This window comes from Bombus impatiens, unplaced genomic scaffold, assembly GCF_000188095.3.
Source record: "Bombus impatiens unplaced genomic scaffold, BIMP_2.2 scf_0344, whole genome shotgun sequence".
NCBI classification, from domain to species: domain Eukaryota; kingdom Metazoa; phylum Arthropoda; class Insecta; order Hymenoptera; family Apidae; genus Bombus; species Bombus impatiens.
This window is the reverse complement of record NT_176763.1, coordinates 1,075,134-1,085,589: the sequence shown is the minus strand read 5'-3', so window position 1 is coordinate 1,085,589 and position 10,456 is coordinate 1,075,134.

Genomic DNA, 10,456 nt, shown 5'->3' with positions numbered 1-10,456 from the left:
CGTTGCTAATTTTATTTATTACACAATTTAAAAATCAATGCCTCGATAGAAACTAATAAAGGAGCGCTGCTAAGATCGAAACGGTTCTTTTTACCCCGTAAAATTCATACTTCATTAGAAATAAACTTATTCAACAGAGAAAATTTACCAAATACTAGTATAATTTTTAAATTGCAGTACATTAAATTATTTGATCTAATTTGATTTAATGGCTATTATGAATCCGAATAAATTTATGTTAAAATTATGTCCATGATAAAAAAAAACATATTTTTATAAAATAGATAAATTACTAAATTGTTTCTGTATGAAACCGTGTGACAAAATATATATATATCATTTATAGATAATTATTTTCAGTAGCCTATTTGGTTATTTTAAACTTTCATCATATTATTCGTGTATAAAATTCATAATTTTATATTATCTAATTTCGAAACATTTTTTTCCTTTGACTATGATAATTAATAACTATAGCTTAAAATTAAGTTAAATTATATTATATATGTATTTTATAAATATTTTAATATTACAATTGGCAAAAACCAAATTTTGATATAAAAGAAAATTTGTCCATTTTATATCAAAGCCAGCACGTTTTATTATTACTAGTAGATCATGATAAACGTATGAAATTTTTAATCACAATTCCGATTTCATATAACAAGTCACCAACTATGAGGGCATTGCAGCAGCCCGTTGTACGCTAACTAAGTTAATTTAACCCGATTAACGGAAGACTAAGAGCTGACTTAGCTGGAGGGGTGAATACAGGACGTGGGAGGTAAATACCTCTGCTGTCAGTCTCTACATTTTTAATTAATTAACGATCAATTTGCACGCGAAATGCACTTTAAGAAGTTTAACGCATGCTCACGAAACTTGATAACGCGGGGCATGGAAAAATAAGGCTGATGTCAAGATAAAAGCGCTCCACTAATGAAGACTGATACATTTCCGGTTCATTGCAAAAACATCATGCGAATTGTGCGATAATGAATTAGATTTACTACGAAGATTTACAAATTAATTAAACAATTGAATTATTAATAAAATAATACAGAATAATAAATCCAAAAAATGTATAGGAGAACGAAACTGAAGAAAAATTTTATATCTTATTTATTTTTCATACATCAGATAACATTTAATAAACGACTGAAGACTTCGTTCTTAGTGACATATCATCGTACTGAAAAGTTAGGACGGTAGAGAAGATTGGATCCTCGATTTAGTGAGCAATTAACAGATAGTGTGTGCCTTGATTGCAAAATTAGGCGAAAGACCAAGCGTCATCTGCTGCACGTTTTGGGAGTACAAGATCCTCTCGAGTGCTACGGACCTCGTATATCCCTCCAAAACCATAGTCCAACATAGAGGACTTTATCGGGTGCTTTGCCTCGTAATTAGCCATTTTGAATCTCAAAGGTTCCACTGAAATCTTGAGAGATTTCTATTATAACACCGTCTGTTACTTCATCTGAATCTATAATATACTCTGAAGAACAATATAGAAATTATTATTCATTACTACTTCTCACATGTTACCAATTTTATTAATGCTACTACGCATTGCTGAACATTACGTCTAAAACGATCCTGCAGAGACTTTAAGAAATAGAATACACATTGTTTCTCGCTTTACATTATCCACAGATAACTGCTTAATTTAATACAAACTAAAAGGTACTTAAGGATGAATAGAAGCTAAAATATTAGAAAATTGGAAATTAAAAATAAGAAAGTTAAAACGTATTCGCAGAGAAATATAATTATGCTACTTGCCTAACTTACTTCCAAAAATAACTAGTATTCTTTTCTTATATTTAATTGTTACATCGTATAACCAGTTAAAGAACGTACGTCTGTGTACTTTCTGAAGCACCTATCAACTTGATGTCACGTTAAAAAATGTACCAAGTAATATCAACAATTTTACCGTCGTCGAAGAAATTGCATCGAAATCCGTTTCTGTACGATTCAGTTGGAAAAGTGTCAGCTTTTGTAGGCCAGCAAGCGGCAGTTGCCGGATGCATTGAAACCTGCAACTTGACTGCGCTGCTCTCGTATATTGGTTCACGTGTGCGCACACGCTCTCAGCGTACGCAAGCATTCTACGTCAGGGTAATAAAACATTTCGCGTGCGAGGGTATAATTGTCGGGGTCGGCCCGTGCGCGGTTTATACGGTGCTGGTACGATGAGGGGTGGCAAGGGATGGCGAGGGGTATGTAGTCTAGGTTTAGGGGCCCCGGGAGGGTACCGCGCCCCCTTTTTCATCCTGTAGTTATTTATCGCCCTGTTCCCTACTCTCTCTCGCTCTCTCGCGGTTCTATACACCCTTGACTTGACCAGTGGCGAAGGTGGTATAGCTGGCCGCTGGCATCGGTGATAGAACGTGATACGTTTGTTTCTACCAGCGGTAGTTTTATTCCGACCTTCGTCAAGTCGTTCATGACCCTCGGAATCAAGAATTGCCCGACACATTTCGTTCTATACTCGTTCACTCCACCCCAATCGTACTTTTCTCTCCCTTATCCTTTCATCCGTAGCCCTTTAAATGCTAGATTTAATACAGTTTCGCGACTCTGCGAATCTTTCCACCATCAGCACACAAACTGGCAAATGGAGCGAACAAAGGCGGGACTTGTTGCTACTGCTTGTGGCAAAATCTGTTTAACGTCGCTATTTTTCCAATGAAAGGAGTGATTTATGTAGTCAAATAAATTAGAAAGTAAATTTTGAAAATTGTGAGTGGTCAAGTATTATCTCTATTCGAGTTGTTGAGATACATTTATAAATTTTTGTTGCAATGTGTTTAATTTGATTATGTTAGATAATATTCTTTGAAATATTCTTTTCTTAGATTGTTACCAGAGCCAATTACGATCCGAATTCTTCGAAAAATTAATAGAATTTGAAGAGTTCAATTTTGTTGAGATTTTCAAAATCCAGCTTCAGAAAATATCGTAGATATTCTACATTTCTATTGGTACGATTCAAATGCGTGCGCTAGACGTTCCTACAAACTGCATTAAGTTAAACGTTCAGTAATGGACGGAACAACTTCAAAGTGGCGATAAATATTAAAAGATCTTCTCGGAACTTTATTACACGCTAATAAAAGTCGCGAAGAATTTTGATGTTCGCAGACAGAACGTTCCAGACACGAAACTGACGGGACTTGCAATCGAGGGGAAATGCGTTCAGCAGTAACATTCTGTCGGGAGGGTTCGGTATTCTAGCTACGTAAGTGACACATTGACGGGAGCTGACCACTGGTTGGCAGCCCTGACCGTCTCCCTAGGGTGGCTAGTTACCGCATGATTGGCCCTCCATTACCATATAACGTGCACACTAACGTGCATGCGGTCTTCCACGATATTCCTGTGCCACCTTTAGATCTGCTTCGATTTCCTGGATTTCCAGGCAAAAAGAAACTCGACAGATTTCGGAGATTTCTATCTTGAGACAGTATTGTCTTTTCTTTCATATTTATTTTCTATATGTTTATTGCATTCATCTTGATCATTATTTATCAGAATCATATCAGAAAATTTTTAGTTTGCTAAGTGGAAATCTCAATAATAAAGGAGTGAGAAGTTAAGCTTCGATTATGGCCTTCCAGCTATGTATCTATTGTTCTAATACATTTCTTATAACTACATAAAGAACAATAACTTATTTTATTTGTGTTTTGTAATGATTAAACTGCAAATTTTCATGTTTTATACGAAATTTGAAAGTGTAAAATTACACCGAATGCATATAATGAAAAGATATATAAAATATCCAAAGAACAGTGTTTCCAATATTTTTTTATATTATCTGTCAGATAAAACAATTTTCTATCTTTACTCTTTTAATTAAATTCTCAAGAATATAAATTTGCATAAAAATCCGCGATCCAGTAATAACGTTGCACTTGCAGAATTTTGCATGTTATTTCACTTTGATTGGTCCTTAATGAATCAAGAATTATAATATTTCCGTTCGACGTGAACATAATGAGAACGAAGATATACGCGAAAAAGAAGAAAAGAAAAAACTAGAAACCTATCGTTTCGTTGATGGAAGTGGGCATCGGTTCCCCCCGGACATAATCGTTTCTTCTAACACGCGCATTTTTCGAGATTCTGGTATGAGTCGACAAGATGTACGAACGAGTTTGCACCGAGGTTTCAAAGGTTTTTGCGGCCTTATCTTCCGACCCTTGGTTTAAGGCACGGACTCAACGAAGAGAACAACCCTGCCACGGTTAGATGGATAGACACGATGCGAACGTACGTAGACATGTGAGGGTGCACTCGCTTAATTACACCGGAGGCCTCGTGGGATGCTGAGAGGTTGAAGCGACCTTACCCTTCCTCTTCCGTCCTTTCGGCTCTCCACCTTCGACTCTCTTCCCCCTTTCTCGTAGCCTGATATCGTTCCATCTCCATCCAACATTCGTACTTCTCACGTGATGTCTGCAACCTACCCTCCAGATGTATCGCATCTCCGCGCTGAGATTTCCAAACTGGCGCGTAGGTAAGCTGGTGTTGCATCTCTCTTGGGGATCCGTGGCCGGTTGCAGTCGAATGCACTGTCTGCATCGTTGAGGCGTTCTGCAAACGAACCGCAGCTCGTAATGGCGCAGGAGTAATTCCCCGTATCCGACGTCGTTGCGCGCGAAACACACTACTCGTTTCGCCCACCTACCCCAATATACACACGTCTTATAGGAACGCATTACGTCGAAATTCGCTTTTTTATTTTCACGTATGATTCTGATTTTTCTTCGTATCTCTTGCAATACATTTTTCCATGTACGTTATATTACATCAAATTTTTGATGATTCTATTGTATATGATTCTTGCGTGGATTATCGATAATTAAAATTCCCTTTCTTATTTCCACATCTGTATGCGCCTACTTTTACCTTGTATTTCTTGCAATGTACTTTTTTGTCATATGTAGAGTATGACGTATCACGTGCTGTAAAAAGTATGTCATTTGACAAAGTGGTATGAAAACGCAGTATATAGAAATATAATTGCTGACATAAATTACACGCATGTACTCGAAACATCAAAATTCGATTGACTAAACTTTCTCGAAAGAAGATAAACGCGGATTAAAGTAGTGTCCATCTTGCGAAAAGAAAACAGCGTAGACATCGATCGTGGCTAATATTGTCGCATAATGAATCGGTAGCTTGTTCGCATAGAACGATATACAGATAGGTGGCACGCCAACGACGTGACAATTACCTCGTAATCGGTGTCCCGTATCAACCCCATAGCAATTCCATACGTTCTATTCTGCTCTTGCGTCTTTGCGATGTGACGCCACTCGACTGCTCGATATTTAGCTGCATTCACTTAATTAGTTAATTAATGAAGAGCCGGTAAATGGACTTAATAACGACTCGCTGACCGAGTTAGCTGAGGCATGCCCGATCCCAAGGACATTCATCATTCCGACGCCTGTTAGTGACACGGAACGTTCTACGTGGTCTAATCTCGCGCCCATAAATAAGATAACAATTTTTCATCCCCTCTTACGGAGTTTCGACTCGAAGGGTCGCGCCCATGAGGAACGAGCTGAGGGGACGCGAACGAGGATGTCAGAGGCAAGAGGGCTGAGGCAGATAGAAAACGGAAAAGTTTGTAACCCTCGTTACCGGGTATCGAGTTCCAATTAGATGACGATCGCATTTCCAGTGGCGGGCCGGAAGACGTTTTTGCGTGTACCTGAGACGAACGGCCGATCGCCAACTTACCTTATCCTCCCATGGGTAAATCAAACGGATACTAATTTGCAGCGTTCAGGGAATTTCCTTGATTCGAAGATCGTTATACGCTCGAAGGTCGCAATCATTGCGATCGTTGCTTCCTCCGTATCGTTATCAAAAATGTATTTTGGATGGTGTCGATATAAATTGAAAATTACACAATATGAAAAAAAATGTGTATTGTATATTAAATAGCAGTTCAGACACATCTAGTTTACGATCTATATAAGAAGCGTTATAGATAAAGAAATCATTATTTAGATATAACAAGTTTACAAGGTTCATTCATTACTCTAATTACCGTTACACTAGTTTCTAGTCACACGAACGTTTTCTACATTGTTGCGAAATTTCGTATTTTCCGTCACGCATAGTTGCAAATGTTGTCGTTTCGTGTAAATAAGATCGATGAATTTTTTCACTTAAGTCGTCTTGTATTCCATGTGTTAATTAGTATTTCAATATCATTTACAAGCGAAAGTCACACAGGAAAAACACGATAGATCCACTTTTGTTCGTTCAACATAATGGAAAAAATGATTAGAACCATTGTGACCCACATAAATAAGAAGAGGCTTCGACTGGTTTTATTATTAGGAAATGGATGAGGATTATAGGATATAATCAAATCAATGTATGCTTTTCGTAAAATAATATTGTTTATTTATTATCATAAAAAATTGATTACATTTCTAGACGTCACGAAATTATATCGTAGCAAAGAAGAAAGTTGCAGCTTTGTTAATTAATAAAGTAGAAAAATGGTACACTGAACAATTATGTATGTATAACAAATATGTATAACAATGTATTGAAATTCTCAAAATCTTCGTTTACATTACTATGATTTTCAATTCTCCATGTTGAATTCCAAAATTGTTCCTCTTTAAAAGATGAAAACTCTAACTCACACGTGCACTTCTCCTTTATAACCTTCAAACACGATAATATTCAAACTAATTTTTAACTAATTTAATTAACGTGAAAAATCTTTGAATATACATAATTGTAGAGCGTATTCTATGTATGTTTTGGTAACAACGCGACGAATATTAATTTAATAATTTAGCAAGTTTCTCGTGTAACAGTACCTGTGTATTAGTTCACGCCCCCTTACCTATGGACTGTTTGGTACACGAAACGAGCGTAACTCGATACGGAATATCGAAGTCAGCGTACCCTCTCAAGAGGTTTCGAAAGCCACGATATGTAGCTCGCGACTCCGGAAGGAAGGAAGGTACGTTCCAGAGAGGTTGCCGGGAAGATCGTGGCGTAGTAGAGGGAGCGTTGCTAGATGCTATGGGGGTGGAGGATGCACTCCAATGGGCCCCGCGACAAAGAGCAAGATCAGTGTGACTCTCAGCTCTCCCCTGGGCTCTGAACGACGCTCCCACATGGTTCTTACCTTACTACGTCGGATGGCATAGTTGCAACTTTGAAACAAGGTTATTCCAAAGAAAAAACCACACTTACCCTTTCGATGCATTTAGATGCACTTAAGTGTATTCGTGCGATTTATTAGACGATCGATGAATATTCTATACTTTAGTGCTTTTACTCTGTAAGGAAAAAGATATATTGTAATATTATAAAGTTGATATATATATCAGAGTAAAAGCATAATTTACTAATTACGTATATACTTTGGTGGATCTATACTAACAATATAGGAATCTGTTAATAAAATATACAAATTAACTGCGAGCTAATAATCGAAATACGTAAAATAAATTTCTTTAATTATTATTATTCGTAGTCTGATAATGATATTTGATAGGTATAACGAAAATTAATTAACTATTAAAATTCTCATTATAGTGGACGCTTTTAAGTATGGTATAATGATTATCTTTATGTATTTTCTACATCCATTGAAATATTTTAACGAATTATGTCCAACTTAAGTGTAGTAATTATCTCTACGTGTCTCATACATGTATTGGAATATGTTAATAAATTATGTCGAATTCCTAATAAATGGTGTTAAGGCACAGTATAAAAGAGCTCCGGTGCCGTCTTGATCGTCGATTTAACACGTTATGGCTTATTCGAATCCTATCGGATCAAGTATGTAACAAGATTTATTCATCCGTCTGATATGCTTCTGGAGACACTATAGGAACCTGTATTGACAGTCACTGGGGGTTCGAATAAGTGGTACTCTCCGTGGCTGACTTCGGCCGACGGGGGTGCGACTGAGGAGAGTTTACGTCGACAGTGCACGGTAAACCCCCGGAATTGTGGCTCCCCTTGCGCCTCCAGAGACTCCGGTCCCGTGTATTGAAAATTACATCTTACTCTGCCGTGAACCACCCACCGACTACCCTTCTACGAATCAACCCAACCCCCGCCACTTGCAACCGTTGCCTCGATGCGTTTGTAATCGGCCACAATCGCTTCTCGATATTATCACTCACGTTCGTTCCTTGATGTTGAAACTTTTTCTCTTGTCCTCGTTCGTGTGAAACAAATTTGAATACTGTCACAACTGTTTTATGATCGGTGTGAATGTTACGTGGAATTATTTCAAGAATTTAATCAATCAACGAGCATTAAAGCGAAGAGCATTATAAAAAAATTGAAACTATGGTGTAAGTAAATAATATAAATCTGTGGTAAATTACGGATAACATAAAGAAGCATAAATTATACTATTTAAGGAAATATTATTTCAAGATATTATTTCATGAAAATGAATGAACTAATAGAAGCTTTGAGAAGTTAAGTACTGTTTTGGAACAGATACAGGAGAAACTTGCACGTGCTTGCACGTGTCCCGTAAATTTGCTTGATTCAAATAATAAAACTTGAAAATCTTTTCAAAATATTATGGTTTAATAAAACTAAATATTTTTGATACAGTATTTTCAATTTATTTACCTATCTTGTCAGACTATTGGAATAACTTGAGATGATCTCAGAATTCAATTATGATGAGGTAACAAATGGGCAAAAATGGGCGACCCTGTATTCAACAAAGTGGGAGTTTGAAGAAACGTACAACAAGTTGAGCAAGAGGATAGTAAAAGGGTAAAGACGACACATAAGTTGTTCATGAAGCTGCGTCGGTGGCGTGTAAAGGAAAATATTGAAAGGCGACTGGGCGAAAATGTCGTTTTGAGAACACGTCAAGTCGACGGCGGCGTTAGACCGTATCAGAGTGAGGGGTTAGGTCAGGTCTCGTGAAAATATCGAAGCGAGGGAAAAGTATAAACATTTAGACAAGTTTAAACTCAGAACTTTCTTTTCGTACCGGTACGAAGAGAGGTTCGGTGTGAGTTGACGTTTCCAAGACTTCAATATTTGTTAAACTCAACTCCTCGTCCTTTTACCTCTCTGACATCCCTCTGGCTTCTCCTCTATCCGTGTGCCATCGGTCGTCCCCTCTTTTATAACGCATAAACTTCACAATATAGGACCATATACGAGTGACATATAGATTTTATATACGATTACCTCTGCAAATGCATCGTCATTTTTCTTCCAGTCCAATAAACCTAAGTGATTTTGCGACCGTATTTTCGTGGTTCCATTTCTATTGTGCTGCACTTTGATGCGACCGACTCTCTGTATATTTTCCGGGATGTTTATAGATTTACACTGTTTGCTTCTATTACATTCTTTTACTTGCAGTCTTTGTCTTGATCACAAAGCTTTAATGTTATTTATGTGTCGTTGAATCCTATGAAATAAATAGGTCAATATATCAGAGTGATAAGAAATGAAATAATGAGATATAATTAAAACAGGTATTTTGGATATACAGCCTTTGATCATCGAGTTAGAACAACATGTACAAAGTTCACTCTTCTAATTACGATATATCCATAAATGGCATGTGGTGTATGATTCTTGGTTGCTCAAATTATTATTGAATATATGAATGATCATGTGTACATAGTAATTAATTTGTTATTATATCATGTCACAAAGCGAGAACTGTCATAGAATTCTTTTCATTATAGAACCTCCCAGTATTTCCATAACTAAATAATTCATTCAAGATTTAATTAAGGCAAGGGAGGTAAAGTCGAGTTATGACATGACGTGTACATGTACATGAATAACAACCTTGTAATTAACAAACTTTGTCACTATATAAAGATGGCTCACACCATTCAATTTTACTAAAACAGAGGGAAAGGCGTTGAAACTGCTGAGTAATCCTAATTCAATGATCAAAGATTTATGAAACAGTAGAGTCATTTAAATTTCCAAAATTAATTGAAATACCGATACAGATTTTTTATAAGAACTCAGTAATTTGTCAAGTTTATCTCATTTTCCGTGTCCTACTTCTTATGAACATCGATGATAAATAAATCAGTGTCATCTTGATATCTCTCGATTCACAGACATAAAAACCAGTGCATTCTAAAATAGCTAGACTTTCCGGTGCTCGGCGAAGATTTCGCTTACGACACCCACGTACACGAACGCGTTTGCACGGAAGGAGCTGTATATACACATTGACAACGTTTCTTGGTGGCATGACGAAGAGAATGTTGGCGACGTAACTGGAGCAGGCTGAAAGTGGCTGGAATCATCCGAAGTCCGAAGCGAGCGAAGAGCGAGAGGGTCGTAGAGTTGGTAATTGGCAATATGAGTGGCTGGATCCTGCAGGATGTCGGGTCAGTCGCACGCCCCTGGGAGCACCCCCTTTTCTGGGGTGGCGATGGCC